At 43.6% G+C, this 24,094-nt stretch overlaps 1 pseudogene; it reads left to right on the forward strand.

Moving 5' to 3' along the window:
• Positions 1–18,913, forward strand: part of LOC150064865 (propionyl-CoA carboxylase alpha chain, mitochondrial-like) — a 52,614-nt pseudogene extending 33,701 nt beyond the window's left edge.
• The last annotated feature ends 5,181 nt before the right edge of the window (positions 18,914–24,094 follow it).

Genomic DNA, 24,094 nt, shown 5'->3' on the forward strand with positions numbered 1-24,094 from the left:
TAATATACAGTTCATTTGCCAGGCAGTTAGGTGCATTACTTCTCACATATTGATACCCCTTTTCATGGTTTTTGTCCCCATTCCCCCAAATCTCCTTTAAATTAATTCATTGTTTTTAAATTCAGCTCTGGTGCCCAAAGTCATAGGGCATGAACAAAATGTAGTTCTTTTTGTCATTTTACATTTGAAGGTAACATGATTTGCCTGTAGTCCAATTCCCAAAAGAATCTTCATTTCAATCTGAAGCTGAGACTGGACTTTTAGATCCTAGGCCCAAACGCCAGGAGATTCACATGTCAGAGACGATGACTTGCCACTCTGAGTCAAATAAAGAGCTTTGGCCCTACTTTTTGTTCATTCATGAGCCCAGCCAAAGCAGCTTGTATGTTTCCTGTTACAAAAGCTCATGGGAACAGTCCTTACTGTTCATATTCATATCAACATTCTGATCTGGTGAGCTCCTACCAGAATCATCCATTTAAATCTGCTTATATCAATGTAGGTTTTCTCTAGTCCTTACCTTCACTCTTTACCAAATGTCTCCACAAACCAGTTTCAAAGGCTTCCGAGCCCTATGACCAAGCAGTCACACCAACAGCCTCACTTTTGGTACACTTTTTATGTTTCTGAACAAAATAATTTGAGGTAGGGAAGATTTATTTGGGTTCATTGTTTCAGAGGTTTTGGAGGCCACAAAAGGTGAAACAGCAGCTCATGTTATGGCAGCTGAGGAGGGAGGAAGGAGAAAAGAGAGACATAGAGGAAGAGACACACACAGAGGTCAGAGAGAATGTTTATGCCATAACAGGTTTTCTCCTTTTTCCTGTTTATTATGTCTGGGCTCTAGTCTATGGCATGGTACCATCCATTTAAAGGTAGAGGCCTAGCCATTTCCCTTAATGAATAATCTCTGGAAATCTTTCACTCATACATACCCACAGATGTGCTTTACTAATCTCTCTCTCTCTCTCTCTCTCTCTCTCTCTCTCTCTCTCTCTCTCTCTCTCTCTCTCTCTCTCTCTCTCTCTCTCTCTCTCTCTCTCTCTCTCTGTTGCGCGCGCGCGCGCGCGCGCGCGCGCTTTCCCTCCCTCTCTTCTTCTCTTTTTTCCTCCCCCCTCTTCCCCTCCATCCCTCCTTCTTTCCTTCTTTCTTTCTTTCCTTCCTTCATGTCTTTTCTTCTGTCTATCTTTCTTTCTTTTATGCCACTCCTAGTATGGCACTTTGAGCCAACACAATTCCCACCTTATTATTATTTTGGAGTTATTTGGAGATAAGAGGTCTCATGGATTTCCCTGCTCAGACTGGCTTTGAACCATGGCCACAGATCTCAGCCTCCTGGATATCTAGGATTACAAGCATCAGTCATAGGAGCCCAACAAGTAGAACTTCTTAATCAAATCAGATTGGCAGTAGGATTAGCCATCACAGTTATACTGGAGTTTGTTATATAAGTCCTACAAATTTACTATTCTTGCAGTTTCAATTATTAGAAATCCAAAGGAATATGTATGCTTACCAACCTGGGTAAAATGTTTGTCTTCAGAAAATCCAGTCCTTAGAGGCTTGGTTCATATGGGGCTAACAGGAATGTAGCTTTGCAAAAAGTAGGGTCCTTTAACAGTTTTGTGGTAATACTTGATCATGAATCTTAGCTGATCTGCTCATTTAATGCTGAAAAATCAGTGTTAGAGATAACCACCTGTGGATGGACTCTTTTTTTTAAGTTTTAATCTGTTTTTCTGCTGAGACCAGCTTTAACTGCATACCATATGATCCATACAGTTAAACTACAGAACTCAGTGCCTTTTATTACCTTCACAAAATTGGGCCACTATCACCACAATCAACTTTAGAATATGCCTATCACCACTTTCTCCCTCTGTAAAAATGCTATACCCTTTAGCTATTTCCCTACCCACCCCTCACTCGCCACCCAGCCCAAGCAACCATTAATCTCTGTGGACTAGCCTCAGTTGAACATTTCATGTATAGAACACAGTCTTTTTGATCTGGCTTTTTTCACTTAGCATGATGTTGTTAAATTTCATCCATTGTAGCCCATCTCAATAATTCCTTTACAAAAAGAAGCCGAGATGACATGAGCAATGGCCTGTGGGCCAGTCATTTCTTCACCGTCCACCTATAACCCAAAGGTGTGGTAGTACGGGTCATTCTAAGAGCCTCATTAACCTGTCTGTTTTGCATAACCCATGAAGCCTCAGTCACCACCTGAATGCAAGTGATAAGGGAGATACTTGGCGTTATAAGACCCTAAGGTGTTACTGCCCTCTGAGCTCTAATAAAAAGATGTTTCTTGAGGTTGTGAGCTAGAGCAACAGGGCCCCTCTATACCCTCTTACGGAAGGCAGCCATCTTGCTCAGAGACTCTGGATTATGTCTCATGTGAAGTGACCACACCCTTTTGAATTTCTAGAAGTGGAACCAGAAAGTTCTAATGACTCTACCCCCTTGACAACAGTTGCTATTGTCTGATTTCTTGATTTTAGAAATCCTAGTATGAAGTGATTTGATTTTCATTTGCCTGATGTGAAGAATCTTTTCATGTGCTGTTGGTCATTGGTATCTTCCCTTTAGAGACTTGTCTTTGTAGATTCATGCAATTCATTTTTCCAAGAACTGAACTGCCCACATCCACACATGAGTACAGGCCTGCTTTGTTCCCTCTAGTGTGGTGTCTTATCAGTAACTGCCTTTTTATTTTCTTGCCATATTCTTTGTTTCTCCCCCTTTCCTGCTTTTCCGTGGTCCTCTTTGGCATTTACCTCTCAGGAACATTTCTATCCAGCTGATGGCACTGGCACATGAGAACTAAAATAAAATCAATTCTAGAAGACAGGGATGGGCCTTGTTGCCCAGAGAAGAGTATGACTGTACGGGTGGTGGGAGGAGAGTCTCTATGAATCCTCATCCTCACTAACATGGGCCTTGGGGGTTGACCATATTTTATGTTTTCAGCACTAGTTTGAGAAATATAAAGTTGAATCCAATTTGTAACACATACTAAAGAGTGATTGCAGAAATATATTCCACAATAGCTGCAGGAAAAGAGATATGGGCCCAATTCCTTAACATGTGAGCCTTTCACTATCAAATTTTCTCCTGTCTCCCCACCTCCATTATTTTAAAGGAAATAAAGGTGCTGAGGAATGAAATCATTTGTCATCAGGAGTACCATAGGTTTTTAAAAAAAACCTTTCTCAAATGGAAACATTTCCAAAAAGGGAAATTTCATAGACATGTTTAATAATGAACTCTGGAACTAGAAGAGCAGAAGAGGAAAGGCAAAGATTGCTGACTTCACGGAGAAATACCGAGGAACAGAGATTTCTCCAAAGCTCGAATGTTACCTAGAAGAGGGATGTGCTGAGAGCTTGGATTGCTTCCCTCGTGAGATCATTTCCGGTGCTGTGCTGGGGAGCAGGAAGACCCCGTATGATCTGGAATGTCTTTACTGAGAGAATCACAGGGGAGTGGTGCTTGATCTCATTCATCTGGAGTCCAGCTGGAAGAGATGGGAGTGTGGGAAGAAAGTCCAGAGACACCTCATAGAGCTTCTTGGCTTCCTAGACTAGAAAATAGCATTATCATTTTGCAAATAGGAAGAAGAACATAAAGAAGGCAGACACCTGTGCCAAATTTGAGCTGTACGATCAAAATTCCAGCGGGAATAGCAGCACGATAGCCATTGCCCTTGGCTTTAGGTAAAATGAGGGCATGGGAAGGACAGAAAGGAACAAGACACACAGATTCAGGAGCCTCATCTTGGACCCTCCAGACTTATCTTCTAGTGCTCTGGTGTCCTCTTTCTTGCACATTTCTAGTAAATACCAAAAGGGCTGGACTTGGGGATACAAGAGTAGACTAGAAGGATCCTCTTTGTATAGGATACAGAGAACACAATGTGACCAGGATGCCTACAGCTGAGCTTCAAGGTATTGTAGCCTGCTGTCAAGGTATTGTAAGCAGAGGGTTTTTGATTTTCATTCCTTCATAGTTTATTACATATTGACTTAGAAGATGCAAATAAGTGAAAAGATAATGATAATTACATAGACTCTCATGTAATAACATAGCTATCAATCTCATTTTTACATCAATTTTTGTGGAGTGTCACTAATAAGCTCCATTTTCCCTTTAGCTTTATAGAATGAATATCACTCTGGATTAACACAGGTCCTTCACAATATGAGCTTTTAATGAGTGGCTAGTGGATGTATCATCATTCCAGTGGATGACATATTATAAATCACTGTAAGCAGAACAATGACTTTTTGCTTCTCCCAAGTATAGCCCATCGGGGATCTCTGATGAGCATTGTCTGGGCTCCTCCTGCTTTCCTGAACAAAAGAGGGCATGGGGGAGGGGGTGAGACAAGTCAGGCTATCATTAAATCTGAGGTCTCCCTTCAGCTCCGACATGGAGACAGATAATAAGCAAGAGAATATGGGTAACATGATCTGGAAGCTATGGGTAATTGTTTTAATGACAGTGACAGTATTGTTCTGGTTCAGAGGACACCATGAAAGCTTTACAATTATACAAGTAATAGGTTCACTTCACTTAAGCCATAGATATACTAAGTTGATTAAATCAAACATTGCCATATAAACTTGGATTGGTATTCAATTTTCCCTGTTTTTATAGTTTTATTTTCAAGTTCCCTGAACAGTTTTTTTTTTTTTGCGGGGTGGGGGGGGGTTGTTGTGGGGCTTAAACTCTGAGCCTGGGCGCTGACCCTGAGCTCTTCAGCTCAAGGCTAGGGTTCTATCACTTTGAGCCACAGCACCACTTCCAGTTTTCTGGTGGTTAATTGGAGATAAGAGTCTCAGTACTTTCATGCATGGGCTGGCTTTGAATCACGATCCTCAAATCTCAGCCTCCTGAGTAGCTAGGATTACTGGTGTGAGTCACTGGTGCCCACCTCCTGACCAGGTTTTGAAAATATTGTCCTCAAGCAGGGAATCCCTGTGTGCCCTACCCCAAGGCCCACTTTCCCACTCCCCACCTCATTCCTGGGAAGTCCACAAGCTCATTGTGTGGGCTGTGTGTAACTGCTCAGGGACTTATGGTTTCTTTACCCAGTGGTGAGCTCCCAGCTGGAGACTGGAGGAAGAGGGAAGGACAAGGGGACTACATCAGCTCTGTAGGAAGCTCTCCCCTACCAGTTTTGATTATCTTTCCCCTCCCCACCCTTGCCCCTTACTCCATTGGGCTTGCATGATCCCCTGCACTTGTCTACACCTTATAAATACAACAGGTCCTTTATAAAGAACTACTCTTCCAATTGTGCCTCTACTTCCTGCTGGGGCCTGATGGGTTGGACAAGTTTAAGAATCATTTGGTAGTAAGTTGTGCCTCTCTTTGATATATCAGTACTGCGGTAGCTTCTCACAGGGGTTTTTAGAGTTAGGAACAAAAGCATAAGAAAGGAGAATAGATAGACATAGAAGAATTGGGTGATAATAACTCCATAACATAGGAGTACTATTATTTGACCTTTAATGTTCCTAAAGGTTTGATTGCTAGTCGGTAGAATTGTTGTTGGAAAGTGGTGAGACCTTTAGGAGGTGGGTCTTCTTGGGTGGAAATTAGATCACTGGGGTGTGTCTCTTCCTCCCTTTGCTTCCTTGTTGTTATGAGGTGAATAGTCTCCTCGGCCACCCATTCTTTCCCTGACATTTAGCCTCACTCTGAACTCAAAGCAATGTAACCAAGTGACTATGAACTGAAACTTTTGAAATTGTGAGCCAAACTAAGCCTCTCTCTTTTAAATTGCTTGTCTTAGGTATTTTCTCACAGCAAGAGAAAACCAATACAAAATGTCAATATGAGACATGCAGGCATTGGTGCCAAGCTGCATGTGTTGTGTACAATGGCAGAAAGAGTCAGAGAGGCCCTGTGATGATCACGACCCTTACTATTTTGCCTGTGTAAATGTCTCCCCTGAGCATGCACAGAACTTGTGACTTCTTCTAACCAATAGATAAGGAAATGGTGAGGTGATGTTGGGGACATGGTGAAGGTGCCTGACACAGTGACCTCCCTGTTAGGAAGTGCCCTCCTTGTGGATGCAAGCTACTTGAGTGCCCATAAAGAAATGCATGGCATCTATCTGAAGCTGTCATTCCAACAGCACTCAAGGAACAGCTTGTACGTGGAACCTGGACCTCAGTTCTTCTGTTGAGCCTCTGAATGAATGCCCTGTCTGACACCAGCCATGTAGCCTAAGTAATACCCCGAGCTAGATCATTCAGCTAAGGTGTGCCCAATTCCAAGCCCCCAGATTCTCAGTGATAATAAGTATGTTTTACATCAGCTGCTAAATTTGTGGTAATTGAATGTGTTAGACAACCATAGAGAATGATATGCAGAGTCTCCGTGTAACCATACATATTTATAGTGCATGGCTGAGGAGAGGCTGATGTCTGAACTGTGACATGATTCAAACAGTACCTACAGTCACCTCCGCATAAATGTTAGCTCGTCATTCATAAATGTTGGCCAGTACTTTTGAAGTATTGACAGATTCAAGCCCTTCAGGATTTGCCACCTTTCCTGATGAGAAGTTTTGGCTGACCTTGCTTCCTCAACTCCTTCCTCTGAGGAACCTCCAACTTCCCCAGTTCAGCTATGTGTTTACTTAAGTCTGGCATTTAATAACAGGTTTTCACAAAGCAGAACGCATCTAGCATGGAAGCATAGCTTTGAACATTCTCCACTTGCTCATTAGCTTTGTCATCCTCTCTATGGGCCATTTCTCCCCTTTCACTCAGCAACATAGAAAAGTTACTGGAAGTTTACCTTGGCTGATACATGGGAAGCCCAAGAGCACATCACAGGTCTGCTTGGTGGTATTCATTATAACACAACCCTGTAGGGGCCAGCAGAGCATCAGAGAACTCTGCCAGGAAGCAGCTGGAGAGAAACGTTTATAGCCTTGCAGACCTCACGACAGAGCTCCCTGATTCTGAACTGTCATTTCACTATTCTGCCCAAATTTCCATTCTTTTTCTCCTCCTAGGGTCTAATAAACTGTAGGTTTTAAGGCCAGTCTATTTTATCATCTCATTTCCTGAATTTCAGACTCACTGTTTTCTGCATTTAGGCACTGGCTTCTGAGCATCTTTTCTTCATCCCCAATCAAAAATGTTACCTATCAGCCCATGCTGAAGAAAGAGACCCAAAGAGAAAACTGGGGGTGGCGGATCACACTTGCAATCCTAGCTACTCAGGAGGCTGAGATCTGAGGATGGCCGTTCAATGCCAGCCCGGGCACTAAAGACTCTGAGATTCCTCTTATCCACGGGAAATGGGGCTGTGGTTCAGGGGTAGGGCGGTAGCCTTGAGCTGAAGAGCTCAGGGACAGCGCCCAAGCCCAGAGTTGAAGGCCCATGACACACACACACACACACACACACACACAGAAAGAAAAAAGAAAGAAGAAAAAAGAGGAAAATGCAATGCTCTAAATTAGCCCCGAATTAGTCATAATCCAGTAAAGGAAATAACAGTTTGGGATCCTCAATAGCTATTACCAGACAACAGTGACTTACCCAAGTCTTGTAAAACAACAAAAGAAACCTGTGGAACCTCTTCCAATGGCAATAGGGAGCGCCCTAGTGATCAGAAACCCCTCGAGGAAAAGGGGCGAGGGCTCATTCACATTCTCCACAGAGGTCGGATACAGAAAGTGATCACGAAATATGGGTTGAGTCCCCATTCATCCCTTCTTTCAACGCAGAGACAGGGGAGCGGGAAGAGATTTTAGAGAGTATGGAACACAGAAAACCACATTTCCTGCTGCAGCTTTCCAGGAGGCAGGGGTTCGCCACCGTGGTTCCACCTGTGAGACACTGCAGAAGACCTCACTGCGCATGCTCCAATCCAGTGCCAGAGAAACAGATTCTTTCCATGGCCAACCACAGTTTTGTAACATGTGAGCCAGTAGCTTAGCTGCATCTAAATCTGTCTTTGTGGAGGGCTGAACTGCACCAAGGAGAGAAAGAAGAAATGCAGAATGGATTTGGTCACAGGCAAATTTTATTATTAGCAGCAGGATCCCTTTCTCTGTCTCTTTGTCTCTCTTTAAGAGACACTATAGTCCTGTGAGTGGGTGGGCACACAAGTGGGTGGATAGACGGAAAAGGGAGTTTCCTTCTTGGGATTCTTATAATTGGTATGTGGTTTACATTCCATTCATCTGGAGGGCTGTGATATTAATCGGAAACAGCTTGAGCTAAACTGCCTCTAGTGTCACAAACATGCTGAACTCAGGCAGGAGATTCTGATACCTTCCTACTGGTCAACTCTGTATGTGTGTGTGTGTGTGTGTGTGTGTGTGTGTGTGTGTGTGTGTGTGTGTGTGTGTGTGTGTGTGTATTTGAATGAATGCACATCTGAACTGCAATCCTCAACCTCCTGAGTAGCTAGGATTATAGACTGACACCTGGCTCACCTTCTTTAAACAATATTCTCTGTACATTTATGTTACCTTATTTCATTTACATGAAAAGGACCATTTAGATAGGGTAGCTTTGAAAGAAAATTTCACAATTCTGGGATTTGGAAAGTCAAAATTCAAGGTGCTGGAAGACTCAGTGTCTAGTGAGAACCTGTTTCTTGGTTCAAAGACAGAGAAGGTCGTGGTGGGCCCTCACACTGTCACATGGTGAAGAAAGGAACACATCATCTCTCTAGGGTTTACTTCTGAGGACATACATCCTATGGTGATAGCCCCACTTTCATGATCCATTCACCTCCACAATGCTCTAGCTTCATTGTAATGAAGATTAGGTATTAAAGTTATGAACTGGATGGGGACAGTACAAGCATTCAACCTGTAGCCTGGTCATTATGTAGCTTCAGGGTTTTGTCTTTGCTTTTGTTTTTGGTCATGGGGCTTGAATTCTGACATGGGTACTATTCTTGAGCTCTTCAGCTCAAGGCTACTGCCCTACCCTTGATTCATAGCACCACTTCCCATTTTCTAGTGATTAATTGGAGATAAGAGTCCCTCAGATTTATATTGCTGGGGCTGGCTTTAAACCGTGATCCTCAGATCTCAGCCTCTTGAGTAGCTAGGATTACAGGTGTGATCTGACACCCCCAGCTTATAGCTTCAGTTTTTTACTGAGACTGAATTACATGGTAGCTTCGGTAGTAGAAGAGTCCTCTCAGAAATTTGGGGCCTGGTGGTCAACCAGCAGAAGTTGGCTCAGTGTGTCAGTCCCTGTCATGAAGTCTTTCAACCAATAGCTGGGCCCATGCTCTCTTAGTGATGTCTCAGAAGCAAGGAAGCTCCAGCCTATTGAGCAAAAAGAGACCAGGAGCCAAAGACTAAAGCAGTACAAAAAAAGGTACTTGGAGGGCTTGAGGTGGAACCCAAGTTGGTAGAGTACTTGGCTAGCTGGGTTTCGTATAACACACACACACACACACACACAAACACACACACACACACACACACACACACACACACACACACACACACACACTCTCCCAGAGGAAAAGCACTTGGTCCTGAATTGGGGATGTTGTCAAGCAGGAGCTTCCATGAAGACTCTTGAATCTGAAGACATGGGCTCCAGACCAGCCTCTACAGAACAAGAAACAACCAGTGCTAGAGACACAGGATAACATTCACTGCTCTACGTCTGTCTCAGCCTTTTTTTCTCACCACAGGGGCAGTGTCCTCAGTCCTAACAAGAGGGAGCGGCCTACCCAGGCCAGTACTCTTTACGTCCTAGTGCCACACACTGTGGCTAGTTCCCTAATACATTCAAGTTGGAAACTCTTTTTTATTCCCTTTGCCTTCTTATCAGCAACACTTTTCAAATACATTCTGACTTGCAGAATGAACCAAGGCCAATATGTATTTGTTTATTTATTTAATTATTGAAGAACACAGTGAAGAATACTTTTTTGTCTCCTTTTCATGTAAGCTTCTATATAGTTGTTTAAGAAGTCCCACAGTGTCCCACTTGGGTCACCTTCCTCTAGCCTCCCGAAAGGCCTTCAGGGACTGATAGTATAGGAAGACTCACTCCTCTGATCTATGAGATGACTGTTTAGACAGAAAGGGATGGAGATCCAGTTGTTCCATCTGTCTCCTGCCAGTGGATGGTCATTGGAATCACTGTGAACACAGGCTCCTTTAAGCTCTGGTAAAGGTTAAGGTAGGAGACTTGGGGGCTTTGAGGGGAGAGACCTTACAGAGCCTGTGGACAGGACTCAGGAGAGAAATAAAAGGCAGCCCACTAGTATCACCCTCATATCCCAGAATTCCATCTGTGGGTTCAACCAGTTATAAATGGGAAATATTCATTGAATATATATGGTCATGGTTTCATGTCATAATCTCCTAGTAGTACAGTATAAGACCCATTTCATGGCAGTTGTCTTGTATTTGGGACACAAGAGGAGGCAGTGGATCTTGCAGATACTATGCATTCTCAGATTTTGGTGTCCGAAGGGAGGTGGGTCATGAAAACAATCCCTGGTATGTATTGAAGGAAAATCCTCACCCCATGCCTAGCTGGTGCGTGTTGAAGAGGAGACATATGCAGCTGAAAAATACCAGAGCCCTTTCCCTGGTCCTTTCCACATACCTGCCTGTCTGTGGGATGGAGACTCCTCAGGCCTCCTTCTTTAGAGCAGTTGGCAAAGCTATGGGAGCTCTGCACACTGCCAGGCAGTTTGATTCACAATAGCAGGCACATACTGAGGATTTAACCAGGCCAGGCACTCCTCAAGTTGATCTCTTACAAAACCCCTGTCAGATGTCATCATTTACTTTTTACAGGTAGGAAACCAGAATCTTGTTCTGAGAAATTGCATATTCTAAAATCCAGAGCACTTTGAACCTCAGCTGGGTGAGCCTGACCCAGACAAGGGGACCAAGGGAGCGGTGAGGAATGGCAGGAGGTGGCTCTGGCTAGGACACGGGCAGGCAGTTGCTTTAGGAAAGCCCTTTGGGCCTTGTGTTCTTTGAATGGGACCATTTATAGATGCATCCGTAGTATTGGAGTAGACTGAACTCCTTGGCAAGGACGTTGGCAGGCTTTCCCTAGTGGAACCTCCAGAGAGAAAAAGTCCCCTGTCCTCCCTAGCGTCCCCCGTAACCTCCTGGCCAGCTCTGCAGCCAGGCGGTGCCCAAGCGCCCCGCCCAGGGGTCTTATTTGCTCTGGCAGACAGGGAGTCCATTCAGGCCCTCGGGCAGGGAGGCCTGGCTGAGTTCCTGGCTGGCTCAGGGGGGCCTGTGGGGTTCCAGAAGCCTCCCTTTGGCTAGAGTAGTGAGGGGGGGCCGCGGATGGGGGAATGCTGATTTTCTTCTGGCCGGTGAGAATTACTGACTTTACAGGTCCGTCTTGCTCCATAAACCAGAAAGCCACTTCCAGCTGGTGGAATGAAGTCTAGTGGGTGGGAGGCTGGTGCCAGCCTGTCCAGGCAGGGAGGGGTCCCCGCGCCATGGAGGCGCTGTGGTCTGTCACAAGCCCGGGCCAGGCCACTTTTACAGGTCTCAGCCCCCCAAAGTGGGGAGTCCAGGCCTGATCCACAGGGAACGTATTTGTGTACCTGCACCTGGCTTTGGACACACACAGCTTCCCCGGCTTAGCCTGTTAATTCTTCTGCCACTGGAGAGCTTTCTTTTCAACAGAGGAGCTTGCCTAGACTTCTAATTTTTTTTTAAGAGTGGGAAATACTAAAGTTAGGCTTTAAACCACATCTGATTATTGAGAGGCTATGAGTGATTTCCACAGCCAGCTGCCACCCACATTTTCTATCCTCAGCCCCCGCCCCTTCCAGGGATCCCCAAGTCTTAGAGGCACACTGATCCTCATTTCCAGCTCTGGAGCCAATAAGAAACCTGACCACCCCAGACTGGCCTCTCCACGGGACAGCAGACCCACCTGAAGGAACATTTGCAGCTCCACAGCCCCTCCCGTCTGCTTCCCTGGTTGGCCGCAACTGTTCATGAATAGCTGAAGGTTAAGATGTTTAAATATTTTTTTAAAAAAATGCTTAGCTAAATACATTGGCTTGTTTGCTTTTGCTGATAGTAACAGTCTGCCCACAGAGCCCTTTCAAACCTCTTCAGTGTTTTGGAAAGTGGATAAGGGACTCATTCAGTGACTCAAGTTTAACCGGAGCCAGGAATGAAGCATGGATTTCATGAAAGGAGGACTAGCCTGGGACCACACACAGAGCTGGTGCTGAACTAGTTGCTTCTGCCCTCCTCCCTCTCCCTCCTCTCCCTCCCTCCCTTCCCTCTCACTGACAAACTGGCCATGACTGGCACCAGAAAACCCATAATCAGAGGGGGGCTTCCAGAGCTTAGGGAGTCCTTTGTTAGGAGCAGAGGGGAAAAAAAAACGGATTACTACAGTGTGTGCCTTAAGAAAGAGACAGAGACAGAGACAGAGAGACAGAGAACTAAGACCACCTCAACACAGCATTTTAGAAGTTGAAGTCAAGTAGAATTGTTGAAATCACTCTTAAGCAGAAGGCAGGAAAATATACCCTCACGTTCTCACCAAGAATAAGGCTTGTGTGAGCCCCTACCCTATCCCAGGAACACTGGGGGAATCTTCTTGTTGCTTGTGTCAAGTAAGTCAAGTTTCTTGTTTGACACAAGGAAATCCAGGGCTTGTCCGAAAATGTAATGGTGTCAAGTGTTCAATGGGGCATAAGGAGTTACTGTCTTTTTGCCCATACTTGACTACAGACTTCAAATAGAGCAAACTGAACTTGTGGAACGCTAGGAAGGTGTTGGGTTTTCTTTCTTTTTCCTTTCTCCTTCTGAACTTTCTCAATGTAAGTTCCAATATATATGCAAGGAGAATAGTTAAATTCAAGAAATATTTACGGTGCCTCTGAGGTAAAGTGAATTGAGGGCTTGGGATGAAAGGTGGGATTTGGGCAGCAGAACTTGGAGCACAGCTTCATCTCTCCCCCCTTCTCCTGTGTGCAGCCCTTGGGGCCTGTTCACATGCTGCCTGGCAGCTTCTTATTAAAGGAGCTGACTCACACATTTTTGCTGTGTGAGTCAGCTTTTCATCACTGTTACAAATACTTGTGAAAAATCAACTTATAAAGGTTTATTTGGAATCACAGTTTTGGAGGCTCTAGTTCATGATTCATTAGCCCAGTTGTTTCGGCCTTATGATGAGACAACTCATCCATGGCTACAGTGAGTGACAGAGCTAAACCATGTACACCATGACCCAGAGAGAAAAGAAGAAGATGAAGGAATAGGGAATCTCCTTATCTCCTTAATTGTATACTGCCAATGACCTAAAGACCCCCATTCCTCAGAAGGTTGCCCTACTTCCCAATAGGGCAGTACTCAGGCCTTAATTCAAGGGCCTAGTATTGGCACCAAAACAAAGTAGCTTTTTTTTTTGCCAGTCCTGGGGCTTCAGCCTGGGGCCTGGACACTCTCCTTGAGCTTTCTCAAAAGTAGTGCTCTACTACTTGAGCCACAACACAACTTCCAGCTTTTTCTGTGTATGCGAAACCAAGGAATTGAATCCAGGGCTTCATGCATGCTAGGCAAGCAATCTACCACTAAGCCATGCTCCTGGCCCTAAAAAAGTAACTTTTTCAGAAACTTGGTGTGGCCAAGTATGTTCCCCATTTTTCTGCACTCATATGTAGGACATGTCTTGGCCTTTCTTGCTTGAGCTGGGACCACAACTAGCATCTTTGTTATTGTTTTTTTAAAGAAACAAGTTGAATGGGAAGCCGATTATTTAATATGGCTTTGAAGTTTGCGCTTTAGTTCCAAATGACAAAAGACAAATTCATGCAAGAGCAGGGGATATGAGATCTGGGAATTGTGGTTCAAAGCCAGCCAGGAAAGGAGACTTTAGGAGTCTCTTATCTCTAAAGAAGCACCAATAATCGGAAAGTGAAGCTGGTGTGGTTTCTACGGTAGAGTGCTAGCCTTGAGCAAAATAGTCATGTGTACACAAATGGGGGGAGAGCGGGGGTGGGTAAGAGAGAGAGAGAGAGAGAGAGAGAGAGAGAGAGAGAGAGAGAGAGAGAGAGAATATGAGAGACAAAGTTAGGTATTTGTTATACTTGGAAAATATCTAATAGTTTACTGGTTCTATAGGTATATATTAAGCTAATAATGAGAGATATTTTGAAATATCAGTAAATGATTGAGAGAAAAGAAGGGAGGACGGAAAGAAGGTGGAGTATGTGTCAGTTTTCAGTTGATGGGCTTTAAAAATCATACGAGTTGCTTTTTTTTTATAGATGAAAGTAGTCATGGATGTTGATAGATCTACAAAGAATCATAGACAGGAAGAATAATTATCTTCATTCCCCAGAAGTAACCACTGGTAAAATTGGTTTTCTTCAAATCTCCCATTGATTCTACAAGTGCTATTGTTTGAGTCCAGCTCACTTAAACTAGCTGCATGGGGTTCCATTTTCAGCTGCTGAACCTGCACTGTAACTGCTGTTCTAGTAAAGCAATGCATTTTGGGCATCTGCCTATCAGGCCACTTGTATCACATTTCCCTTGAGGGAGTATAACACTGGGCTACACCAATTTAATTTAAAGCCAATCTAATTCTCTCAATCACATGTAATCTATGCGTAGTGATGCACTGCATAATGGTATTTTGATAAACAGCACACTGCATATACAACAATGGTTCCAGAATAATATAATGGAGGACGCCCATGACAACTTTCTTCTTTGTCTTTACAATATGAAACTATCTTTTGCTGACATTTCAAACTCTACTTATTTCTACTCTTCATTTGAGAGAATTATCTTCGGAAACAAGAATGCCTTACTACTTAGTCATAGGTGGATTCTTTTAAGAAAGTGTGGACTTGTTCTTCAGCCATCCTGAAGTAACAGAGGAGTATGTGGTTAGCTTGCAGTGGTTCAGCCATTCTCACAGGACATCCCATCACTCACTTGTTTGTGTTGATGCTGGTGTGGAGCAATTCAATTTCACTGCCACTCATAAAAGAATACACAGTCAGTTGTATATAGGACATATTACTTGATCATGATAAGTGACTATGTCACTATAGTTATTGTGACTTTAGAATATACCCTTGCTTACATTTAAAAGTTCACTGAAAATAGTATATTTCCTCTCATCCTTTCCTCTCCTCCTCTTTTTTAGTAGTGGGGATTGAACTCAGGCCCTTACATGTAGTAGGCAAACACAGCCACTGAAATATATTCCCATCCTCTATTTAAAGTTGGGGGGGTCTTGTTTTGTAGTCTAGACTAGCCTCAAACTCAATACCCTTTTGCCTCAGTTTCCTGAGACTAAAGATACGCCATCATGCCCAGCCCCCATATATCTTTGTTGCATCAAAGGCTACACTCAGCAATTGACATACACTATCTAGCTTATGTACATACACTCCAGAATATTTTTTTTTGTTTGGGTCTGTGACTTGAACTCAATATCTGACTCTTTTGTGCATTGGCTGACACTGTACCACCTAAGCCACCCTCCAAGCCATGACTCAACTCCTACTCCAGGATGCTTGCACACTAACAAAATTACCCAATGATGTACTTCTCAGAATGTTTTCTCATCATTAACTATTACTAATAATTAATAGTCATTAAGTGATTGTATTACTTCTATTATGCTGAAAACCAAGACACACGTGGGTTAAATAATTTGCCTTAGGTCATTTAAACAAAGACAGGGAAAGGCAAGCTTGTCCTCATGAAGTCTTTGTCCAGGGCCTGTAGTCTTTCCCACCACCCTGCCTGTCCTACCCACAGCCCAGGCTAGATCTGATCATCTAATAGCTTGTTTCTTTTGCATGAAATGAATCCAAAGCAGCATAAAATAGGTAGTTATGAGCTGGGTTTACTTCTTTTGCCTCTTTGATTAGAAAATTCGTTTTTATTCATCTTAGTTTGAGGGTTTAGGAATTAGACCTGAGAGATTTTCAAATCCCTAGCAACCTCAAACCATAAAGACCTGGCTCCTATCGATCAAGATTCTCCTCAGGGAATGTTCTATCTTTCCCCGCCAATCACCAACCATCCCCTATCTAAATATCCCGTATTGCTTGTTTAGCAATTAGAAATGGATTTCTTTCTCATTTTTTTCCTTTTTTTTTTTTTTTTTGCCAGTCCTGAAGCTTGAACTCAGGGCCTGACCATTATCCTTGGGCATTCTCAAGGCTACCACTCCACCACTCCAGCTTTTTCTGTGTAGGTGGTGGCAAAGAATAGAACCTAGGGCTTCATGCATACTAGGCAACCACTAGGCCACACTCCCAGTCCAGAAATTGATTTCTTATGTCTTGCATTTGATGCCTAAAATATTAGCCCAAAAGTTGCTACTACAAAAGACATTTCTAAGCCAGGCCTAATGACTCATGCGTGTACTCCCAGAAGTAGAGAAGTGGAAGAGGGAAGGTCAAGAGTTTAAGGCCATCTTGAGATATATAATGAGACCTTGTCTCCCAAAAGAAGAAAAGAAAAAAGAAAAAGAATTGGGTACTGATTACTTATGTCAGTAATCCTAGCTCCTCAGGAAGCTGAAGTCTGAGGATCAAGGTTTTGAAGTTAGCTATGGCAGACAACTTCAAGAAAAGGAGTTCTAGTTAACCAGCAAAAAGCTGAAAGTGGAGGTATGGCTCAAGTGGCAATGTGCTAGCCAAAAGCCAAAAAAACTAAAAGACAGTGTGAGGTAGTGAGTTCAAGCCTCACTACCAGTTTTGTTTTTTAAAGGAAAGGAAGAAAGAAAAAGGAAAGAGGGAGAAAAAAAAAGAAAGAAAGGAAATGACATGGCATTCAGTTTATTTCTGAATGGGAGTGGAAGTGTGACTCTTGTGTACTTTCTAGGTCTTTTTTTCCTTATGGGGAGATTAGCCTGGTGTGTGGGGGTGGGGGAGGAGGCTTTTGCTTCACTCCACTGAGATCACTTATGACTATATAAAGAACTAGATTTCCTCAATTACTTGGTTTGCAGTTACTTGGTTGCCACAGACACCTAGTCTTCTGCAAAATCCCATTTCTTTTCTGCCTGCAATGTAAATCAATGCACCCATGACTTCCATAGAGCTGAGTCATGACTCTATGAGTAACAGAATATTTGGACTCTAGTTGTAACTATAGCCCTATCCTTGGAAGCACTAGCTCAAGTTCAAGATTTCACTTCCTATGTCTTAGGTCTTCCCTCCCACCAGAACCCATACCGAGTTCTACCCAGCACAAAAAGGGCTCATGACGATATCTACGTATCATGATTTAAAGTACCCAAATCACACAAAAGAATGCTGCTCTGGGTATAGTACTCATCTGCTAAGTATGAAATCTTTTTTCCTGAGCTAGTGCACTATAAACAAGGTCAGTCTGAAAGCTGACACTACCTTAGCTAGGGAGAAGCTGATGGGCGCCATTAACAACTCTTGCCAGGAGTTACCTCAGACAATACAAAAAAAATTACAAAATTGGTGCTTCAGTTTATTTAAAGTTATTGGCATTGGGCTCATTCCTGGTAGACAAAGATTATCTTGTTTACAGCAGCATCCAGATGATAGACAAGACTCTGTTTAATATAAATTGAACTATGCAGAGAGGGGAACCGTTAGCATAAACAACTTCCCCTAAGCAAAACAAACCCTGCCAAGCCTCAAGCTGGAATTCATTTATTATACAGCTTCGAGTTGACTTGTTTCAACATTAAACAACTGCAAAAGCAAGAGGGATAAAGCCGAGGTCCGAGGGCATGACAAGCCTGTCCTTATACTACTCACATGTTTTCCAGAAGGGTTTTCTTTCTGGCTCAGTCCTGTCCCAGTATCCACATCTCTGTAAATGCTGTCACTCTTGTCATTTCCCCAGAAAGTATGGCTGCGGGCCCCATATCTGCATGTATAAGAACCAGGAAGGGGAAAGGACTACCCAACAGTCACCATTGGACTTAAAAAAAATTGTTTTATTTTTTATTGTTGAGGTAATGTACAGAGGGGTTACAGTTACATTTGCCAGGTAGTAGGAGTATGACTTCTCAGACATTGACACCCCTTCTCATGTTTTTATCCCCATTTTCCTCCCCCCCAATCATCTTGTTTTACCCCCTTCCCTTTCCTATTTCAAATAAACAAATCAACATATATACAATATACCAGGTAACAAAGTCAGATACAGTAACAATATGAGATTAACCAAAGGGCAAAAAAAGGAGAAATAACATAGTACATTAAGAACAACAATCACTCAAGATAAAGCTCTTGTTTCCATATCCTAGAGATCCTTTCATTTAGTCTCAACCTATATGATCTTACATATGTAGGTTTTGAGCTATTGTAATCCTATGCTAAGAGAGTCCATGGTTTGTGCTAATTATTACAAATGAGGGAAACCATTGAGCCTCTATTCCTTTGGGTTCGGCTTACTTCATTTCATGTTTTTTTCCAAGTCTTTCTTTCGATTTCCTTACTAATGGAGCGATGTCATTCTTTCTGATGGCAGCATAGAATTCCATTGTATGTAAGTACCACATCTTCTTGATTCAATCATCTACCGAGGGGCACCACTGTCCTTTTCGAAAGCCTCTGATCAAGCAGGAAAACCTAGGTTTGAGAACCTAAGCAGGTTGAATGAAGTAGACAGATCCTAGAGTGTGAGGGTGTATATTCAGAATTCTAGCAGGAATCAAAGCTTGATAGTGAACTCTGTGTTCTGGTCTCTTCTGATTCAAGCAAGCCTACAATTGGGGACCAGGCCTCGATGGGAACTGATTGCTTGCAGGAAAGACCGAAATCTACCAAGTCTAGTAGACAAGTCATACCCAGAAAGCAGTGGCTTCCAGTGACCCACAGAAGTGAAGTCTTCAGCAGAAATGTGGCTGGCGAAGGTCAGAGTCTGGAGGCCACCAAGGAATGAACAAATACACAAGGACAGAAGAAAGAGAGAATGTACAGAGATGCTGCAGAAGTCAGGGGCAAGCAGACCTTCGTTTCTCGGAGACTTATTTTCCTGACATTTTTCCCCTCTTTGCTGTTTCTCCTTTAGATTAGGAGCAAGTCTTTCTCTCAATGGTTGTGCCCTGGCAGGTGGCAGGGCAGTTTATGTGTCCTGGCCATATAGACTTCAGTGAAGCCCCATTGAACACTAGACTTTCTTGCTGTGCTTTCCTCTGGTGCCTTAGGGTAAGATAGGTAGGGGTGCTTGAGTCCAAGCCTCGGGAACAGAATGCATGTTCACATACGCACATTAGTGTTCACCACTAACAATGGCTAAATCCCATCAGTTGTTATGTGTTCATTTGTGTAGCCCTGGACACTCCTGTTACCACCCTCCTTTCTTTTGATGTTCTCTCCCTACCTCCTCTGTGTCCTGAGCTTCCCCTTACAATGCTCTTGGTCTCCTGGCAAATCTCATCAAACTTTCTTCATCTCCATCCTCATCCTGATGTTTCTCAGCTGAACTTTTAGCCCAGTCCTTGGTCAGGAGCTCAGCACATACAGCTCATCTGCCCACTGTACTGCTTTGCTCCCACCTGGAAGTCACTGGATAGGCACAGTGATGGAAGCTGTAGGTGAGCAGGTTTCTGAGCACTCCTCAGATGACATCCAGAAGGTTTTCTGGTCAGTTGGCCATATATGGTGCCTTCCAGGAAGAACCTTACCTTGTGTATCTGCTCCAGCCACAGAGCAATCCAGGTGTCCATCAAGCCCTGCTGGAAGCAGCTGATAAGGTTAGCAAGAGGAAGTGAAGCTCCGAGAATGAGCATTTCCTAAGTTCTGTCCATGCCTCACACTTTCCTGCCCTGGGTGTGTGTGTTTGCTCAGTGTGAGAGATGAGACCACAGAGACCCTGGCATTTGTGCCTGGGTAGACTGCTTTTCCATCAGCACAATAGAATGGCAGTCCTGGACCAGATTCCTAATAGATTCCCTAGTAACCCAGAGAGTGGTGAAATGAAGATTTGAGGGAGACCACAGCAAGCAGCTTAGTGCACACACATACCCACAGGTGATGGTTCTGTCCTGGGCAGATTCTCTTCTCTTTAATCTACAGGTAAAGTCACTAAGGGCTGGGGCCATGAACTCTAGGGTATGAAAACAAAAGGTTTATCTTGTGTGATTGTTGTTCCTAATGTACTATGTTATTTCTCTTCATTTTGTTTGCCCTTTGGTTAATCTCATGTGGTTACTGTAACTGACTTTGTTACCTGGTATATTGTATGTGCGTTTATTTGTTTATTTGAAATAGGGAAGGAAAGGGGGGGAAATAAGATGATTGGGGGAGGGAAACGGTGACAAAACATGAGAAGGGGTATCAATGTGTGAGAAGTAATGTACCTACTACCTGACAAATGAAACTGTAACCCCTCTATATATTATCCCAACAATAAAATTTTAAAAATGGGGCCAGGGTACCCTTCTTAGCATTTTTGCTCAGAGCTGATGCTCTACCACTTGACATACAACCTCCATTTTAGTACTTTGATTAAAAATGGGTCTCTTGGATGTGTCTGCCTGGTTTCAAACTGTAATCCCAGATCTCAGCTTCCTGAGTAGCTGGAGCCTGGCTTCCTGGTCCCTTGTTTTTGTGTGTTTGTTTTTGTTTTGTTTGTTTTATTTTTTAACAAATGTAACTGCAGTCAGAAAACTATGTCTCCTTTTACTTCCACGTAGATATAGAGAGAAGAGATCAGGTCCTGATTTTTCTGCCTGAATACCTAATTCCTAGCCTCCTGTTTTTTGTTTTTCTGTTATTTTGGTTTGATTTTTGTGTAGTAAATACCAGAATATCTTTATTACACATAAACTCAAATAGGAAAATTGCAGATTTTTCATGGTTTCCCGCAATCTTCTCTTGGATAATGTGTCAGGTTCAAACTCGAAACTCTATCTGGATCTAAAGCCTCTTTGAAACTATTATTTTTGTAGATTCACATTAATGACTGGTGAGTTTATACTAACAAATGAGTATTAGAATTTGTGGGTGAGCAATTTAATTAATGGGAATGAAAGCCTTTCTGCGAAAGCTGCGATGGATCCAAAGAGCTTGTATGTACAGGCTGCTCCAACACCAGGACCCCACTGGAGACCTGGAGCTTAGGTGGAAGACGAGATGCGGCCTGCCTCAGTGGACTTCCCACTTAAATGGGGAAATAAAAGATGCTTGCTAACTAGTGCATTGTTGACATTTGAAAGCCAGTGGGGACCTTGAGAATTTGATTTGACCTACATAGATTTGGAGTATTTCTCACCTACTGCTAGGCTACAGGAATTGTTAGAGATGGAGTTCAGGCAGGACAGGGACATTTTATTGATGAGCAGTATTGTGCTCTGGCCACACAGAAGTTCCCTCAGGCTCTGCCAGCCCTGGGTGAGGTCAGCTGCTTTTCAATGGCTGCAAGGTCTGAGAAGATTTTTGTTGTTGCTGCATTTTCCTACAGGTGAGACATGATATTAGTGACAGCAAAACGGCTCCTAAACTGACTCAGCTGACTGGCTGAGTTTCATTAAGTACTCAAATAAATCCACTGGAGACATCCATGGTGGGAGACAAACGGTTGGAATCTGGGCAAGCCAAGTCCATTGCAGGATGGAGCCAGCTATTTGCCAGATCTCAGGGAAGGTTCCTGAGAGGAGCTGGCCCTGGCTGGAAAGCCGGAAGGAGAGAAGAGGCCACACAAGGGTGCTGGAGCCAGGGCTAAGAGCAGCGCCCATTGTAGCCAAGCAGGCCCTGATCGCTGCCCCCCAGTTACCCTATGTGAAGTGGGTCTGTCCATCTTGTAGGCTCCTGGGGAGACGTGGGAGTTATGCTCACATCTGGGAAGGGGTCGGCTCTGGCTTTTTCTTGACATAGGGATCGATGTGGAGTAGGCTTAGTGTAGAAAGGGATATCAATGACCCCATGACTTGTCATAACCAATTGGAGGGTCTGTGATTTGATATTTCCTACTCTTATTTGTATTCTTCTTGTCTTAAATTAGATCTAACTAAGCAAAAATACACCAATAATAAAGAAAAGATGGGTAAATCTTTGTGTTGGCAATGTGGACTCAGAGTGGCCAGCCTACTCCTCCTGGGATGCTTTGTAACAAATCAACACTAAAAAATAACATATCAGACCAAGAACGAGGAGACGGGGTCAGGATTGCAGTCATGTGGATAAGGCTGCTGTTGCTCAAAGCTGAACTAGGCACTGGATCTCCAGGGATGGCTGGAGGCAAAGAGGATCCAGAGATCTTTGCCCTGTCTTTTTGTTTGCAGATAGAATGAACTGTGATGAGGCTGGTGGCCGTGTTCAGCATTCTGTATGTGCCCAGCCCAACCCTGGGAACCTGGTATTTGGGCAAATGAGCTTTAAAGCATTTGGAAAGCCACTTGATTGGAGCAGGTGGAAATCATTTTCCCCTGGACTGGAGCCCTCCCTTGCTTCTTGGGAAAGAGACTGAGTTTGTTTTGGCTGAGCATCAGTAGCGGATGCATTATGGTTACTTTGGATGCTTCCAGGCACTCAGACAGACCTCTGGGTACCCTAGGTACATAAGGTATGACTCATGTATCTTGGTCTATTTCACTGAGAACACTTAAGAATTATCTTGTTATGTCCTCTTTATTTCTGTACTTATTAGTGGTCCCTCCTAGATGGTGGTTTTTGTTTTGGTTTTTGAGCCCAAGGACCTTGTTTGCATGGTTACTATTCTATCCCTGGTATTTGAAACTGTGCTTGAGATATAATAGGTTATTTTTAAACTATGAGATAAATGAATGTGCTTTCAAAATGTACCTGGGGTTTGTTTTCATTAGATATGGTGAATAAACAAACACAGACAGGGAAATGACTGTGAAGAAAGAGAAAGGGTATAGTGGAACACATTTATAATCACAGCACTTGAGAGGTTGAGGTAGTAAAGGCATGAGATCAAGGCCAGCTTGGGCTCCATTGAGAGCTCCTGTCTCAAAAAAACTAAGAGCTAGCTGGGTGCCAGTGGCTCCTCCCTATACTCCTAGCTACTCGGGATACTGAAGTCTGAGGATCAAGGTTCAAAGCACAGATAGGAAAGTCTGTGACACTCTTATCTCTAATACATTACTCAGAAAAAAATCAAAAGTGGTGCTGTGGTTCAAGTGATAGAGTGTCACCCTTGAGAAAAAGAAGCTCAGGGACAGAACCCAGGCCCCGTGTTTAAGCCCGGGGAATGGCAGCAAAAACAAACAAGCAAGCAACTATCCACCCCCTCAAAGAAAGAAAGAAAAAATAACAACTGAGCGCCAACAATATAGCTTAGCGGTACAGTGTTTTCCGAGCACACACAAGGTCCTAGGTTCGATCCTTAGCAGTACAGAGTACACAGCTATGTTCATAGGTGCCTAGAACGAAGTCTGTGAGCCAAACAGGGCCATACAGAGAAGAAACACAAATCTGGTTAGGAGGCACAAGAGAGTAGAGGAAAGCACAAGCAGAAGCTTTTCCTGTGGTTTTCTGGAAAGGAATCCATGAGGTAGCTCAGCAGGTTTTAAACTGCACACGTTAAATACACTGGTAAGCTCTGAGCTGGCCTGTGGTCCCTGATTATTTAGCACCTGCTGAGGAGCCCTATGGAGTTATGTGGTAGATGGATAGGGAGATGGATAGGGAGATGGCTCAGCTTTGATGAGTTTGCAAACAAAGATGCCCATCAGCAACATGTCTGCTATTCAGGGCAATTAGCTACTCCTCAGGGGCATAGTGCCTTTTTGCAAAGACTCCAAGTTGAAGCATTGTGCAGTCTTGAAAATGAACACACGCAGTGGATACAGGACATCTCTCTGATACAGGTCATATCTCAGAGGTGTAGAAGGCAAGTAGATGTTAAGACAATGTACTTGAAGTGAGCTAAGAGAATTTGGAGTATAGTTACCTTTCCCATGGTTCTAAGAATTCCACAAGATTTCAGTGCCTCTGATTCCTGTCTCCCTCTATTTGTGTGTGTGGGCAGGGCTTGAAATCATGGCCTGGGAGCTCTACCTTGGCTTTTTTGCTCAAAGCTAGTGCTCTATCATATGACTTATAGCTCCACTTTTAGCTTTTGTGTGTGTGGGGGAGGGTAGGGGGTCCTTTTTGG

The sequence above is a fragment of the Megascapheus bottae genome, chromosome 3 (genome assembly GCF_031878675.1).
Source record: "Megascapheus bottae isolate mThoBot1 chromosome 3, mThoBot2.hap1, whole genome shotgun sequence".
Taxonomy (NCBI): Eukaryota; Metazoa; Chordata; class Mammalia; order Rodentia; family Geomyidae; genus Megascapheus; species Megascapheus bottae.